Source organism: Macrosteles quadrilineatus, unplaced genomic scaffold, assembly GCF_028750875.1.
Source record: "Macrosteles quadrilineatus isolate MER2022 unplaced genomic scaffold, UCM_ALF_1.0 Scaffold_9__3_contigs__length_116548681, whole genome shotgun sequence".
NCBI lineage: Eukaryota > Metazoa > Arthropoda > Insecta > Hemiptera > Cicadellidae > Macrosteles > Macrosteles quadrilineatus.
In genome coordinates, this window is record NW_026542602.1 from 61,611,684 (window position 1) to 61,628,422 (window position 16,739).

The 16,739-nt window shown below is 35.4% G+C and overlaps 1 protein-coding gene across 1 annotated transcript in view; it reads left to right on the plus strand.

The window, feature by feature from the left end:
• The first annotated feature begins 641 nt into the window (after positions 1-641).
• LOC129003977 (uncharacterized) overlaps positions 642-16,739 on the plus strand; it is a 36,754-nt gene continuing 20,656 nt past the window's right edge. The window contains exon 1 of the mRNA XM_054432336.1: positions 642-719. The gene's annotated coding sequence lies outside the window, so the exon portion shown is untranslated. The remainder of the gene's footprint in view (positions 720-16,739) is intronic.

Genomic DNA, 16,739 nt, shown 5'->3' on the forward strand with positions numbered 1-16,739 from the left:
TTCTTTAAAAATGTTTAAATGTAAATTGTAATTTAACAGCTGATCCATCAGTTAGATTGTCAACAAATTTCATATTGTAAACATTATACTCAGCTGTTTAGGAAAACGATTTTTATACAAGCTACTTTCAACTATAAATGCGTAGTATAATTATTGAGGTAGGTAAATTACTTCTCTATAATCAACAAGTTTCAGTGGCATATTAGTAGAAGCTAGAACTTTATCTAAAAGCTGACTTGTAAAACAGTCTTATTGTTTGGATTTTCATCAGATACCGTGTTTCTAATATTTTTAACTGAAATGTTTATTTTCAGCAACGAAGTTATGTTTGAACTGTGAAAGAGTAGACCTGTTGTATTTTTATGCCTCGGAGACGAGTTTTGACCCTTACGACTGAAAGAAGAAGAAGAAGAAGAAGGCAAAGAGGAAACCGAGTTGATGAAATAACTGACGAAAAACAAAGACTCGTTGAACACCAAAACCGTGGGGCAATTTTACCACCTATATACTTGCGACTTAAAGATGATGTTAGGGCAATATTAGGCCTACCTGAAGAAAAACGTCCTGTATCGTACTGCTGTGCGAGATTATTTCCAGACAGTCGAATCCGGATTCATAGTGTTGGGGCAGTGGATAATGTGAGTGCGTTTTGTTCATCTAAACTTCATGGTGAAGTTCGTGATCGAGGCGGATCTTCTATATGTTGTCACAAAGGGAAGGTAAGCATATATCCTATTGATATTTGTAATGAGCTAAGACAGTTGATTGTGAGGACCCCACACAGCTGACATCGTATTTACTTTAAATACAGCTTATTAATCATGATTAAGTTGGATTACATGAGACACCTTGGTTGCAATGTAGTTTATTAGATCATCCTGCGTTCCCTCTAAAATTTCATGAGTTACCTAAAAAATAGCAAACAGGACACCATAGCCTTTTATATTGTCGAGTCCTTTTAGTAACATAGTATATAAAGTTGTTACTTTGTACTATTATGTAACAGAATTACCGGGACGCCAAAAACTATTTAATACATCTGCATTTTTAACAATTCTTTTGCGTTTGCATCCGTTCAGGTAAATTTCATTCAACTCCTGGAAGAGGGTACATTTTGCTTAAAATAAATTATCAGATTACAACTTGATAGGAAACTTATCATGCGTGTCACTGAGGTCCTGGGTTCAAACCCAGCTAGTCACAAATGGATTTCATGTATGTGGTCATGCGTCGACGCTTTAGGTCTAGCATGCAGTAATTAATATGTGTGTAGTCTAGGTTCTGGACTAGAACCCTAAAGGATGTGAAGATGATCAATAAGTTCTATAAACTATCTCCTAACAAAAATCAAAGGGCTTTATTTAATCACGTTTAAAATACATCAGCTGTTATATTTGTTTACTTTCACCCTGAGTTAATCTCTTGATTCACATTATATACGTTTACATTACAATTAAGTTATTAGTTTTGATTCCGCCACACAGTTCAATGCAAATGCACTAGATATTTTTATTAAACTAAGCAATTAGTAGGATTGAGATTCGCCTGTGTGATTTGCATGGTTAGTGTGTGTACTGTTTTTTTTTTTTTTTTTCAGTAGATATAGAGACCCACATTATTCTCTAAATATTCTTGCCACGCTGCGAAGCACTTGCAGAACAAATGGTATGTTTTACAAACTTAACATGACATTGTAATTGCTACTGAAACCGTGTTCCTTTTTCATAAGATTGAAACAGCTGATTAAACCGTTAATTTGTTTATACTAATTAAGAAAATAGCAAGTGTTTATTTTTTTATTAAACTTTTATACGCTTTATAATTCAACCGTGTTCCCTGAATTTGGGTTTTAAACTTGTATTGTCTTTATTTTTTCAAAGTACAACGGTCAATGCTACGCTACGTGTTTTACAACAATGCTCCTATGACGTCAGGAAACGTCTGCAATTCATTTACCGTTATATAGTTGGCTGTGACCAATGTCGTAAAAGCATTATTGCCGAATACAATCAGCTGTTTTCAAACCTCACATTAAATCGGGTAAAACGATTGTTGACCATTTAAGAGAAGAATAAACAAACAAAACGTGATTGTGATTCTATAAAATATGATTAAGTTTCCGCGAGGAAGGCCTTCAAAGAAAAAGGTTTTCGATTACCACAAATATTTTGAATTGGCTCGGGAAAAAATTGAGCAAGATCTTGACAAACATCTACAAGACGAAAATAAGCAGGTACGGCTTTCATGTTTATGTTTAGCTTATGATTAAAATAAAATAACATAACACCTTAAACTTTGATTGCCATTTAATTTTTACGTTGTATATGACTTTTAAATAGACGATCTTTGTTAAATCCCACTTCGCATTTAGCTTATCTTAATACCATTAAAAACAGCTGCAAACATAACCCTAACACAACAAATTGGTTGCTGGGATCAAAAGTTCCGCATAAACCAATGAATACAAACCCGGGGTTTGTTGTAGGCTATTCATTGACTAAACCTAGCTCAAGTAGGGAATGGTTGAGGTTAACTGTTAACTAGTTGTAAGTTCACGGGTTCAAGTCGCAGACTGCGGGAAATTGAGGTCAAACGATAGTAGGAAACACATTTTGAGAATCTAGTTCAGAAACGTGGCTCTGAATAATTCTATTGATCTTACTCAAATTTGTATCAAGTTTTTATAATTTCCCACATAAATTTGTTTAACACTTTGATACCTCTGGAATATTTGGGTACTTAGGTACTTACTAAAGTGATTTTGAAACCAGTTTTCATCCCCTAGTTTTGAAGCAGTTTTGAAAGTTTGTTGTTTGACGTTGGTTGTTTGATGATGGTATATTAATGTTCGATTTTTTAAGTTACCGATGCACCTAGGCCTATCTCAAATTAGGCTTTAATCAATTATTTATATTTTTAATTTTTACATATCCGGAAACAAACTTTACAAGGATTTGAATTCAAAATCTCTTTAATACCAGAGAGTTTTCGGAAATGTCTAAATATGTTTAGTTAAACCTGCTACATAAATGTAACAAAATAGTCAAGCAAGTTATTAGTGTTTATTCTTGACGCGTGAGTAAGTATAACAGCTCAGAATAATATAGGCTGTATGAAAAATTATTTGCAACGGTGCGTAAAAAATCTTTTCTGAACTCGATAAACTATTCCGTACACGTCGTGTGATCGTGCGTAGGCGTAAACGGTTTTCGAAAGTTTTATACCTCGCACTCAAAGTGCTACTTTGCGTCCTCATTAGTTTTGTAAAGTGTTTCGTAAAAATTACAAATACAAAGGAATGAATGGAATTGGTATGGGTATTTTTACGATACAATGCACTTGTGTCGGGAAAACCGAACTTTTTTCAGGGGAATGCTACAAAAATTGAATTATGAGCCTTTCTTTTTTTTCGAGAGAGGTCCAAACTACAACTGAACATTTCTAAGTCGTGTGCGGGAGTCAAAAAAGTTTGACGTCATTTCTTTTTGTCGGGTCCACGAGTTCGGGAGATCAACTTCTCAAATATCGCGGAAGGTCAAGAGGTCACTGCAACGGGTTATCATTTTGGCTACGCTCCCGATTTTCTATTTTTGCAATTACTTTTAATAGGATACAATTTTTGATTGATGATTTATATCGATATAAAGTACTCATATTAAGCTAGGCCTTCTGTTTGTTTTTATTTTAATAATACTACAAACAATAATAACTGTATTGGTAGAAATGTCAGATCTGTCAGTAAAGAGCTTAATATTGGTCTAAAAGTTAGGGTTTAGGGTTGCAATATATGATGCTATAGTCATAGGTGTAGTTTTCCGTGGGACGATTACCTTTTCCAGTTTGGAACAGTACCTAAATTGTCCCATATTCATGAAAATTAGCTAAGAGTTTTCTATAGTAAGAGGCTTTAACTGTTCCATGGCAAGAAACCTTAACTGTTTACTGTTCCATAGTAAGGAACGTACCTTAACTGTTCCATAGTAAGGAAAGTACCTTAACCATAGCTAAACCGGCTTTTAGCTAAGCATAGTAATAATATATTAAAGTTCCACTAAAATAAGTTTATTTCATTTCTAGTTTAAGAATACAAAGAAATAATAACCTCTGAAAATTTTAAAATTTGACGCTTTTGTTTTAGTGAACAGAAATGCATAATTTATATGCTTTTAAATTTAATATTAATTCTCCTTGACAAATTAAGTCTTACATTTCTCGAAAATATTCCTTAACCTTCTACTTAGTTTCCCTCGTAATCTACGATGCGTGAGTCCTAAATTACAATAGTTAGAGTTCGATACATGTAGGTAATATAATGCATAACCTTATTTAGAAATCCACCATGGTTGATAATTTACTTTACTGTGCAATACATTATAATATAGCAATGTATCAAACTTCGGGAATTTTAGAGCCAGTCACAGTTCTGCAAGCTAGGAAACCCCGCAATACACCATTGTGTTTAGGTTGTATCAGCTAGTTCGAAGGCGTTGACAGCGTCGAAACCGACAACAAAATAATGACATTGTGAGTGAATTTTATGTGCATTTTTCCAAAGCCTTTCAATACATAAATTCGCGTAAACCTTTATTTTAACGATCGACACTTTAATATGCATGTGTAAATCTTACTAATATTATAAATGTGAAAGTTTGTGTGTTTGTTTGTTTGTTTGTTTGTTTGTTTGAAGTTCAATCACGCATAAACCACTGGACGGATTGGGCTGAAATTTGGCATGATGATAGCTTACATTCCCGATTAACATATAGGCATATTCTTATCTCAAAAATCCTTTCGGGCTCTGCCCCAGTGGCTCTGTAATTCCCCATGTTAACCTTATGAGTATTCATATTTAAAGGGAATTAAAGAATTTAGTCAGCTGTTTCAACTAAAAAAATTGGTTCTATGATATGGAAAAGCATTAAAAAGTTATAAGATTTACTAACAGGGTGCAGCACTATATTTTTTTGCATTTATGAAAACAGCTAATTTTAACTAAGCAGCAACAAGTGATTCACAATGAGAACTGTCTAAGTAGGATTGTTTACAGTTATGTTTATATTTTTCATTTCATGAATAATTTGTGATATTTTGCTTATTGTTGATAATTTATTTTTCTCTATTGTCTAGGTGAATTGGTAGAACATTATGGCTATGGTAGATGTGTAATACTATAGAATACTGTAAATTTAAAAAAGCTAATTTTATCAAACTGTGTCCTCCCTTATTGCAAACGCAAAGCTTGAGTATAACTGTAATAAGCATTTTATACTTATATTCCAACCCCGTACGAAGGACGGGTACTCTGCTAGTAATTCCATAAAACTAATTGTGAGTAATTTAGAAAACTTGTAAAAATCATAACCAACAACTGTAATATTTATGGGGTATAATCTGATATGCGAAGTGCATTCGTCCATAACCCTGTCGCGACATTGTTGGCGCCGTTTCCTTATCAAGCAGGCACTGGATCAGCTGTCAGTTGAGATTACCGGCAGACACGGCAGGAGATGAAATTACCTCGGCAGTGATCAACAAACAAAACATAAACAATGCCTTCTGCGTCTCACCAGGCAATTCAACATCAGTGCAGGGACCGAGATGAATAGAATCAAAGAAAATAGAATGAACCAAGGTTAATGACAAAACCGGATTAGTTCAGTTACCTACCATGGTTAATAAAGAGCGTGATTTTCGTCCTGGGGCGACAGTTCTAATCCTGTCAATCAACAATAGCTAGGCGATAATGTTTTTATTAGTTTGGCACCCATCTTGATATGTTTTTGTCCACCCATTTAGCAAAACAGAAAGATGGGTCTCTCAGGTGGAGAAAATGCACAAAGAAGTTTGATAGTACTATTGACTTTTGGACACTAACTAATGTAGACATACCAGCTACAGCTGTAGTCATTTCATTTATCAAATCAAATTGAATGAGTCTTTCATTGTGTGTTACTGTCAAAACTCTACTACACCAACTTTTTGTGAGGGGGGAGGGTACTGTAATCGCATCCCTATAACTACTTCAACCTGTTGCTCTTTTGTAGCACACTCCTTATAATTAGGTACTGCTCTAGATAATGAGACATACAATTTTCCATAGATTACAACAAGTTGTTTTTCATTTTGGCTGTGTACTAATGTTGGCATATTCAACATGAATCAGCGATTTACATCATAATTCTGTCTGTAGCTCAATTAAACCATGTATGGAAAAGGGAGGTCTACCTCTTACCTCTATCCAATATTCAAAGTTGTTACTCAATATTATTCATCATCACTCACCAATACTGTAAACCAGATTGGCATATTGTATATAATGTCTTCAGATTACAGTAAATTACATGGGATTGTATAAATTTAAAAGTGATATCAGTATAATGTTCCAAGGAATTTTACACATTCAAATGCCCTCCTTGCACTAAAGCTGTTCACCAAGCAAATGTTTAGTGTTTCATTTATACTTAATTATGCGTATTATTGATTTTGAACTACAATTATTCACTTTTTCCACCTAGTGGATCTTGAGGAGGGGTGAACAGGGGATGATTCAATTCCAGAATGGCAAAATTACTATAGATGTGTGATGTGTGACTAAATCGTTTTATAATAATTCCAAAATAAACTAAGAGCAGACTTTTAAGGCAGTGGGTGGATTCTAATTCTCCTACACCCACCAGTTGCATCCCTCAAAACCACCCACATGATAATAACCATTTCTGGATCCACCCATGCACATTTAGGCTGGGCTAAATAAGTAAAGGTTTATCTACAACAATGAAATGAGATTTTGACATCGATAACTTGGGTACATGAGATAAAACAATTAGATAGGTAATACATTTAATTTCATCAAAATATATTTACAAACCTATAAAAAACAATGATGAGCTTGCTCATTTTAAACTAATTATTTAATTGACAGTCCATATGAAGATTTATTATTAACGATGCATTTAAACCCTCAAATTAATGTGGACTTAGTTAAGATCAAATTCATCTATGAAAGTCTGGATTAAATTAGGTAAAGACTCGATTAAAATAATAAATCACTTTTTAAAAGAAAAATATCTGAATAATGGAATCTGAATTTAAAGCACTGTTACATTATTAGATATACTGTACAATAAAACTGCGGAGTTGATAGTTTACTTTATACTGAGGCATTTTCCTAACTTAAATGAGGACGCTGAGGTATATTTCATTGGACCAAAAAATTTTAATCAAAAAATGTTAATGTGATCCTTAGGAATTTGGGTAGAAAAATATAGGGTCCAAAAATATAGCCTATTCTAGATTTTGTATTTAAATTGTTTTCCTTGTGATCAAATTTAAAGATGGAACACATTTTGCAGAAGGGCCTATAGTTGATCCTCCCCCCCCCCTTTGAATATTAAATCAATGAAATTACTACATATTTAATGGGAATGGCAGTTTCAAAAATTGTGTCCTATATAAAAATCATACAATTTATTGTCAGCTACTACACATTACTATCACATCAGATACCCATCCCTTGACTCCAGAACAATGTTTCTCCTTTAATGAAGCGACTACCGCAGAATTATCTGGATAGCTAAGTGGTTATTGAGATGTAAAAATTGTTATTCGTCTACTCAATAAAAATTATAGCAACATTGAGCAATACGGGCCACAAAAAGCTCATTTTTCTTTTTTTCTGTTGTCTCTTTGATCCAAAAGTTAGTGAGTCCAAATTGCTCTCTCGCCACTAATTTGTTTTAGTTGTAAATGTTTATGGTTAATTCAAACATCCTTTGTGGGAAATATCTCAATTCTACTCATATAGGTACTTCTAGAATTCTAAAACGTATAGTAATTGTGATAAATGTTATTAAATACACCATAGAAGGTGCAGATGAAACACTCAATCATACACTTAAAGTGGTGTCTAGCACCACTTTACCAGGGGTTTAGGTTGCTAGTATCTAGGACAAAGTCCAACACTGCCCCTGCCCCCCACCCCCATCACGTAGGCCTACTACAACGCTTACGATGGAGGAAAACCACTTTTGAGTGATAGGAATTTCCTCACAGGGCTTTTCCTTGCTCCCCACAACATATTTCCAGCACAACGTACTAGAGCTGAAAGCGGACCGTCCCATAAGCTGCTTGTTTCTTCAGTACCTTACTTCACAGTGAATGCAATGACAGGTAAATTTTATCATGAATTATAAAACATTTCATGATAAAAATTTTGATAGGAGTTCATCCTTTCATTGTAAAAAATTACCTTTCATTTACTGCAAAACCAACAACACATGTGCAGACCTTGGCAGTATACTGAATTGCCACTTGCAGTTAACACAGAATAGGTTTTGTACTTTGAAAAGAAGTACATAGTTCGGGTATCAAACCGAAGAGGAAGAAATATTGCCTATGTTCTTCTTCAGCGAGTTGCCAAAGATATCTCTCCGCTGATAAATCCCACACAGTAGGCCTACATTTAATAAACATTTCAACAAAAGAAGATTATCCCTCTTAAAGCTAAAATCAAGTCCAGTGACCAGTTTTACTCATATTATCAAGAAATCGTCAGGAAAAGCCAACGAAGGGCAGTTCTCAACTATTCGAATCAACTTAAGTTTAGTGTAAAAGTGATTGGGCAGCACACACTGCTTTTATGGATGGTTTATTCAACACACACTTGATTGAAGAAGGCCAAGTCCAATGATTCAGCTAATTATAGGGCCTTGAGAGCAAACTCAAAAGTACCTCGTTAACAGTTTAAATCGTTGATCGGAAGCCTTAATGACAATCAGAAAGTCCACCTACTGCTTCTATCTCTAGTTTGAGTTCTCTAGGCCTAGGCCAATTTGAGCCTTGGCTGCAGGAGTCGTTCAAAAAGTTTCCTTGTGACTAGCATGCATGAAGTTCTGTATGCAGATGGGGTTTCTGGATCTTTATTGCCTTTGTGATCAACCCAAGGCAAAGATCTTTCCTTTTTTGGGGGTCACCCAGGGTCTATCCTTTGTAAACGAAAGAAACCATCCAACAAACAGCTTAATTGTACATACTCAAGTCGTGTTGTAGGCCTGGAAAGTAGGTACAGAGGACACACTCAATGGCACACTAAGTGGTGTCTAGAACTAGTCGCTGGTGTCTAAGCCAAAGTCCAACACAACCCCCCTCACCCTCATGTACTAAAACACCCAGTGAAGGAATACCGTACCCAGCAATTCCATCAAGTCCAGGAACCTTGCGGCAGCGCAGAGAGCCTATGACATTACTGTAGTAATTTCATGAATCGCTGAACAAGGATACTCTTGTTCAGGAACCACAGTAGGAACCACCATAGGGCCTGATATGATGGGCACTGACAAAGCATTGGAGATGCAACTCTTACTGGGCTGAGCTATAATTTTTGGGTTATCTGATTGAGCCTCAAGGTGTCGCATAACCACTTGGTAACCCAATCTGTAGGCTAATAGTCGTTGTTGAGGTCATCCGTTGGAGCTTTCCATTTGGAATTTGGAGGCTTTTCTTGCAGAGATAATTCGCTTAAACACCTCCTTATCCTCCAAGCTTGAGGAAACTTTTAAATAATCTTTTCAACGTTTTCAGTGTCATTGGTCTTTCCCTTTCCAGGGTCAAAACAACTTCCAGGAGCCTGATACATTGTCTGGTATATGTGACCAAAAAATTGATTTTTCAAAACCTAAAATAATTGGTCTTTGGCGTAGTATTTATTTGCACTACAGTTTACAGTACCAATGTTTCTTAGTAGGGATGTGAAACCTCTTTTGGTGCTGTTTCTGTCCAGTTATTTTCTTGATGCTTCTGCTATAATTTTTTTCCAAGTGTTTCTAAAATTAATTGTAGGCCTACTTTTATTTCGAAAGGTCAGACAGACTTCATTCTTGCTACTACATCAATCCACCAATTTTCTCCATTATCTTTCTGTAAACAGTGTATTTTTGTCATGTAGCCCATTCAATTTACCTTCTTTAATAGGCCAAATATTGTTCATACAAGTTTGTTTGTTGAGATATAAATTTTGTTCTGTCTTTTTAAATTAAATTTTAATATATATATTGTTGGCAAAATGTATACTTAAAACTCAATCAAGTAAAGTATTGAACAAAATTTGTCTTATCACTCATGAAGGTGAGTTTTGAAATTGATGGCATGGATTTTATAGTAAACAAATGGAGAAATATCTATAGGCGACACGAGCTAGCCTAAAAGAAAGCCTAAAATAGTAGGCCTAGTGGAGACCACCAGATGGGAGCAGATGGCCGTGTCCCCTCCTTTAGCAGTGAAGATCAAATAAATAGGCCACGTATTGTAACATATAAAATAACAACTTCTCTTCAAATGAGTGACTTCACTTGTTTTGTGTGCAACGTCAACGTCTTGAATAAAATACATTAAACCATTTTTAAGTAATTTATACTTCCAAAAATGTTTAGGGAAGAAAGGGCCGTATTATAGCTGTATGGGAGGTAAAGCAATTTTTGTCTTAGAAAGGTATATTTAATAATTTTCTTGTTTGGTGTGTATGTACCGTATTTCTAGTCGGAAAATTTTGAATGTTATCCTTGACGTATGTTGCACATAGCAGAATGAAGTGGCTATTAATACTGTTAGAATTTTTTTCCAGTTAGGGATAGTGAGATGCTAACATATAAATATTCAAGCTATTCTACGAGCATGAATTCAGATTACATAAAAACTAAAATGGGAAGAATAATTTACATAACAAATTAAAAATGACATTATACAAGTTCAAAAAAAACTTTTGTTTTTAAAAATAAATGCAATCTCATTTGTTATTAGCATAAACTAAACAAACTAACCTAACCTAACCGCCTTCACTCACCCATAGAAGTATGAATAAGGCCTTCTTCTTGATGGACCAAAAACGGAACGCTGGTCCTGGCCTCGATTATTTTCTGCATCTTGTTTTTTTGCAGCTGCGTCAATAAACCGACGTTAAAGTTGAGGCTTTCTTCTTGAAAATACCAAATGACTTTTTAAATATGGCGAACCAAAATCATTTCCAACGGATGTACACAAATTTTACTGTCAAATTGCGTATAAATTATGAATAAGCTTATTAATATTAAGTAAGATAGCCTATAATGGTAATACAATACAGTAGTCAAGAATTAGCCTAATACTGAGTGATAGGTAACCAAACAAGCTTAGGTAGCAAGCAATACAATTAATTACAATAAAAATAATGCGTCCTCACCACATAATTGTATAAAGCTTAAAACATTAATTTAATGGCAACAATGGTATGACATTCACAAATTATCTTAGTACTGTATTTTTAAAAGATCCGTGTCAATGGCAGGAATAACGCTGACGCCAGTTCGAATTTCCCGCTCGAAATAAGAAGTTGCATCATAGGTACCCACAATCCTCAGCGCAAAGCATCATCGGAGGTTTCCGAGAGGGAACGGCGAATCCCGAATACACCCGAATGGGTCCCCCCTCTCCTTCCTTTCGTTGGCGTCTTCCTCCATATTTCTTTCTCATTTCCATTGGGTTGGTGCGCCATATTAGTTGTTGTTGTTGATATTTTGTGGTTACGTTCTTTGAAGTTGGGTCCATTTATCACATTTTAAGGTAGGTAAACAGTTTGATCTAGGAAAAAACATAGCATAAATTTGCGATTACTAACAGAACATTTATTAATGAAGGTCCTCATTTCCTAAATGAGCTGACGATCAGCATCTTGTTAGGTTAGATTGAGGTTATGTTTCGACTCAATCACAACTTGATTAAATTACCATTTTGCTTTTTAAGAACAAATTGATGAACGAAGGCCTATATAAATTTAAGGATATCTGTAATTTGAATTCAGGCCATTGGGAAATTGTTATATTTATTTATAGATTTTGAACAATCACGAGCATTGATTATAGGCCTACATCTCCATTCCCTAATCAATGCCTCTTGCAAGGCAAACGTGACAGAACCCGTTGATTACTAAGTTATCAACCTAAATTGATTTCAAGAATCCTAACTTATTGTTATTTTTAAAAGTTCAAATTAGATTCTATCATAAAGTTTGTTTGGTAAGTTAATATTATGAATTTGTTTTAAATAGGTTATTTGACCTAACGATATTAGGTTAAAAATTATTTGGTAGACCACTTTCATCTTCTCTTGGTGTTGATCCTAAATATTCTGAGATTCAGGCTTAAGTTTCATGTTATAGGCTTTGCTAATAACAGTGATAACATAGGCCTGCAGATCTGATTAAGTTAAATATGTTTGGCCACATAATGTAAATATAATATACACGTTAACTGTCCTTATTTATTTACCATCTAATCTATTGCATTTATACTAAGCCATTGCCAACATCATGAAATTAAATGATAACTTTAAATTAATAGCAATGCAGTTTCCTAATGTCATTCTGTCATTCGCACACAATGGAATTCCCCCACCCTTTTATCAGCCTCCATTTCGTGATGATGTCGGCCATCTTGATTCACTACTTCCACGTCACAAGATTCCGAGGAAGTTTGGGTGGGTAGATGGTAGATCGCGCCCGTGTCGTGTCGTGACGGTTCCTCATCGCTGCGTCAGCATCGCCACTGTGCCAGCTCGAGCGTCAGCTGGAGGAGAGTAAAGCTGCGCATTTAGCCATGATGCCGCACTTCTCAGACACGGTTGTACCGTTGGTTATATGTGTATGATAATGCAAAATGCCAATTTGTATTTTTTTGTTTTGCGACGACTGAATCATACTTTAATATTCGTGAAGGAAGAACATTCATCTGTTAAGTTTTATTTACTTGTTAATTTCATGCATTAGGTACAGTCGAGACTGGACATCTAAAAAGTACCCTAACTCCTTCTGTCCTTTACTCCGCGACCACGGAATGGACCATTGACTATTTGGGCTGTATCAATAGTCAAAGAATTAACTAAAATAATCTCTCCAAAGTATCTATTCGTAGTAAAGGCCATTCCAAATGGATCATAAAGGCTGACACGATCCCAGTCGACGTTCCAGTTGAGGTTGCCAGTCACTGGATGACAGTGACTAGCTCTGTGTAAACAAGTCCTGCCAGTCACTGGAGTAGAGGTTGTGGCATTATCACTTAGATAAAATCCATTGGTGATTTGTTGGGATGTGAACCCGGGACCTTAGGAACTGAAGTCCTGCGCTCTAACCACTACACCAGCCCGCTGGCAGACCCAGTAGAACAAATATTTTTTTACAACATGACGCCCTCTAATTATTCCCCAAAGTCCTCTTATCTATCCAATCTCGTATCCAGGCTTCTCTTTCTTTATTCGTCAACTCGTGGGTACATATTTCTCAAAGTTCATGACACAAAAGTTAGATATTGAAGGCACTGCTTTTTAATGGTAATTTTTTGTAACGTTTCAGCCATGTTTTTGTTCACTACAGTAAATAGACAACAATCATCCGCATAAACATGAAAAAGCGCTATCATATTCCAGTTGCTGTCAACGTGTAAACGGTTAAGTGCCAGTAAGTCGGCATTCCAGTCACCCCTTTCCAGTGACCTTCCAGTCATATCTCAACTGGAATGCCAGCCACTGGCAACGTGTAAATGAGCCTTTTAAGATGAAACGCTTTGCCAGTAGATGAATCCCTTTCTTCCGCCACACTTTATGTTTCCAAAAATAAGTCTATACATTGAATTTTGTCTAGGTGTTTCCTATCCAACCCATGTTAAACCTCCGATTAGACATCTCCTGCAGAATTTTGAATGGGCCTATAGGTATCCTTAGTCCTTTTGTGAATTTCTGAAATTCTTTATTTAAATTGCCTAGGCATGTTTTTTAGAACTTTGGCGTTTCCATATTAGACCTAGTTATTTATTACGTGTCTGTAATTAATTGACCAAACAAATAAGAAGGCTTTGCTGATATTGTACAAGTTCAAGTTACTGGTGAAGCTGATCAACAAACCTAAGAGTAGGTCTACCTTCCTCCTCTCACAAAACCTACAAACTAAACATATCTCTGTTCCAGGCCTAGACAATTTTTTAGGTCGCCCTGGTTAGGCAGCAATGTTCGTTGTTAACAATTTAAATATTTTTTGTCTTACTCTTGGTACACAGGCCAAATTAATTTAATAGAAATTTTCTTGATTAGGCTGTTGTGAGCTATTGCTCTTGCGAGGTCACCAATTCAGACTCCAAGTAACAACATTGTAAAATTGCATGTACCTAAAGATTTCCTCGCGCGTGCGTGTGCACAAGAGGATGTGAAATATTTAGCATGATGTTGCATGAAATAAAGGTTTTTGAATTTAATTGAACTCTGTTAACCTCATAAGGTTGTCCTATCGCGGATCAATAGCGCAGGAAGCGTTGTCCAATGTCCCTTGCCAGTGATTATTAGGCCTACCCTATGCAGTGTGCTTGAACACAGTTTCCATTGATAAAATTGTTAATGGCAAACGATTGACAACTGAAGTTTGTTGATGTCTGATAATCGATCTCTAGCAATCTACAACGAGCAGATTGGTGATCATCGTGGGCTTAGGTAGTTCTTGAAAACCGGTGTTTTGAGATAGATTTGGATGGTACATGGGAATGTTTAGTACTTTTGATCGGCATTTAGCCTAAGGGGCAATATTTAAAACTACACAACTATCGGTAACCTCCTTCAGCTTCCGAGCTCTTGATTTTTAAAATAAATTTATTGTAATATTATAGTGTTTTGTCAAAATGGTAATTGGTATTATGGTGAAACCTAAAGAGAAATTGTCTGCCCCCACTAAGAACTCCTATTTCAAATACTGTACAAAGAAAACACCAAGCACTTTTCAACTTTCAAACCCAAGTAGCAATTTAATCCCACCCTTTAATACTCCTAAAAGTGTTGGAAAAAAGATTTGAAATTTTCTTGGAGGAAACGCCTAATTAAGCCTAAAAGTCGCGAAAGGCTGGAAATTATATTTTTTTAAGAGCGTGTTATTTTTTATTCTTTGTATTTATTAGTCCATTAAGCTCTAGATCAATAATACTAATCACGGTAAATTAGTTTACTCCATAGGATCTTCAAACTAATTTTGAAAAAGAAAAACTGTATTTTCTTATTATTTGGACCATTTTGAACATTTTTTTCTTCTGGGGCCTTTGGGCAAACGCCTATTTTACTCCACCCTGAAAATTGCGGTTGAAAATAGCGAAAAAATCTTGAAAATCATTTTTTTGGACAAGAATGATTTTTTTTAGTTTTTATGTTTTTTTCTTATGATTTAGGCCATTGTAAACATTTTTTTTCGGGAAATGTCGTTTTTTACTCCTGAATGGTTTGAAATTCTCAAAGTACCCTATAATTGACCGGTTTTCGGGTAAACCTGGTAATTCTTTGTCCATATGGTAAAGGTAAATACCAATAATATTAATCACTAAGACTATTAGGTAACCTAAACAAACCAGCCTAACCTACTGTGCCGGCCGCACAATTTTTATTTCAGCTGCAGTTTTTAGATCAGGACGAAATGAGAGCATTCTATTGGCTGTCATGGCGTGACGTCACTCTCTTTTCTTAAGGGAACACCATTACCACAACGATACGAAGTTTAGCCAATCGGTGTTCGAGTGCTGGTGTAGTGGTTAGTGTAGTGCACACGGCTGATGTTCAAGAGGCTACCAGTTACCACTGATACCAGATCGATTCCCACTGGTGACACGTTCTTTTTGTCAAATATTTGGCTTAGAATGCGATTACTTCTTAACTTTTAATCTTTTGTTAGAATTTGAGGCATTTGCAATTTTGTTTTATGAACAGAACTACTTTTTCGATTATAAAACCTTCATCCGATTTTTTTTCATTATCAGCAAGTTTTGTTAGTTAGGGTAGGTTATGACGGTTTAATTTTATAAAGATAAAGATAAAAATATTGATTTTTAAAATTCAACTGAGTCAACAAACAACAATGAAAGACGTCTCTCAACCCTCAAGAGAAGAAAATGACGTCACGCAATGACAGCGAATAGAATGCTCTCATTTTGTCCGTACCAAAAAACCGCAGCTGAAATAAAAGATATTCATTTACCCCCGGAATTTTACCCCCTGGCCAGAAATAGTAATTGGGGACTATAATTAATTTTGTGCAGAATATGTGTTTTTAGAGAAAGACGTTAAACAGTTAACTATTATTTACCACTGTTTATATTAGATTTGTAGGCAATATCAACCTGGCTATCATTGTATCATCCTAGGCTTTGTCCCTAAATTTTCAAAGTGGAATAGGGCTGCACTTTAGTTTACGTCCTACACTCGTTCGAATGAATATATCGATTATTTAGTTCGATATATGAAGTTTGGTTAGTTAGGTTAACCCAACCTAACTAACCGAATGATAATCGATATATCGAATAATCTATATATCGATATTTTTCATTTGAATGAGTGTAGGACGTATACATAATAAAGTGCAGCCCACGAATACGTGGTGCAGCCCATTATTGTTATAAACGGAGTTCCCGTAGTTACTATACTCGATTTAAAAACCCCCTATAATACTGCAATTAATTAGATAAATGTTTTGCAACGAAGTTTTATCAAAAATATTTTTAACTATGCAACCTAAACAGTTTTTGATTATTCATTTACATAATTGGAGCCGTTTGAATAGTTTGGCAATTTATTAAGTTTTAAGTTATGACTTTATAAACGCATTGTTAGGAAACCGCGGCAGACGACAACATTATCACTAATCAGGCGTTAGCGCTTGCGACTTGCGATTCGTGCTGGCGTTGCCGCCACCG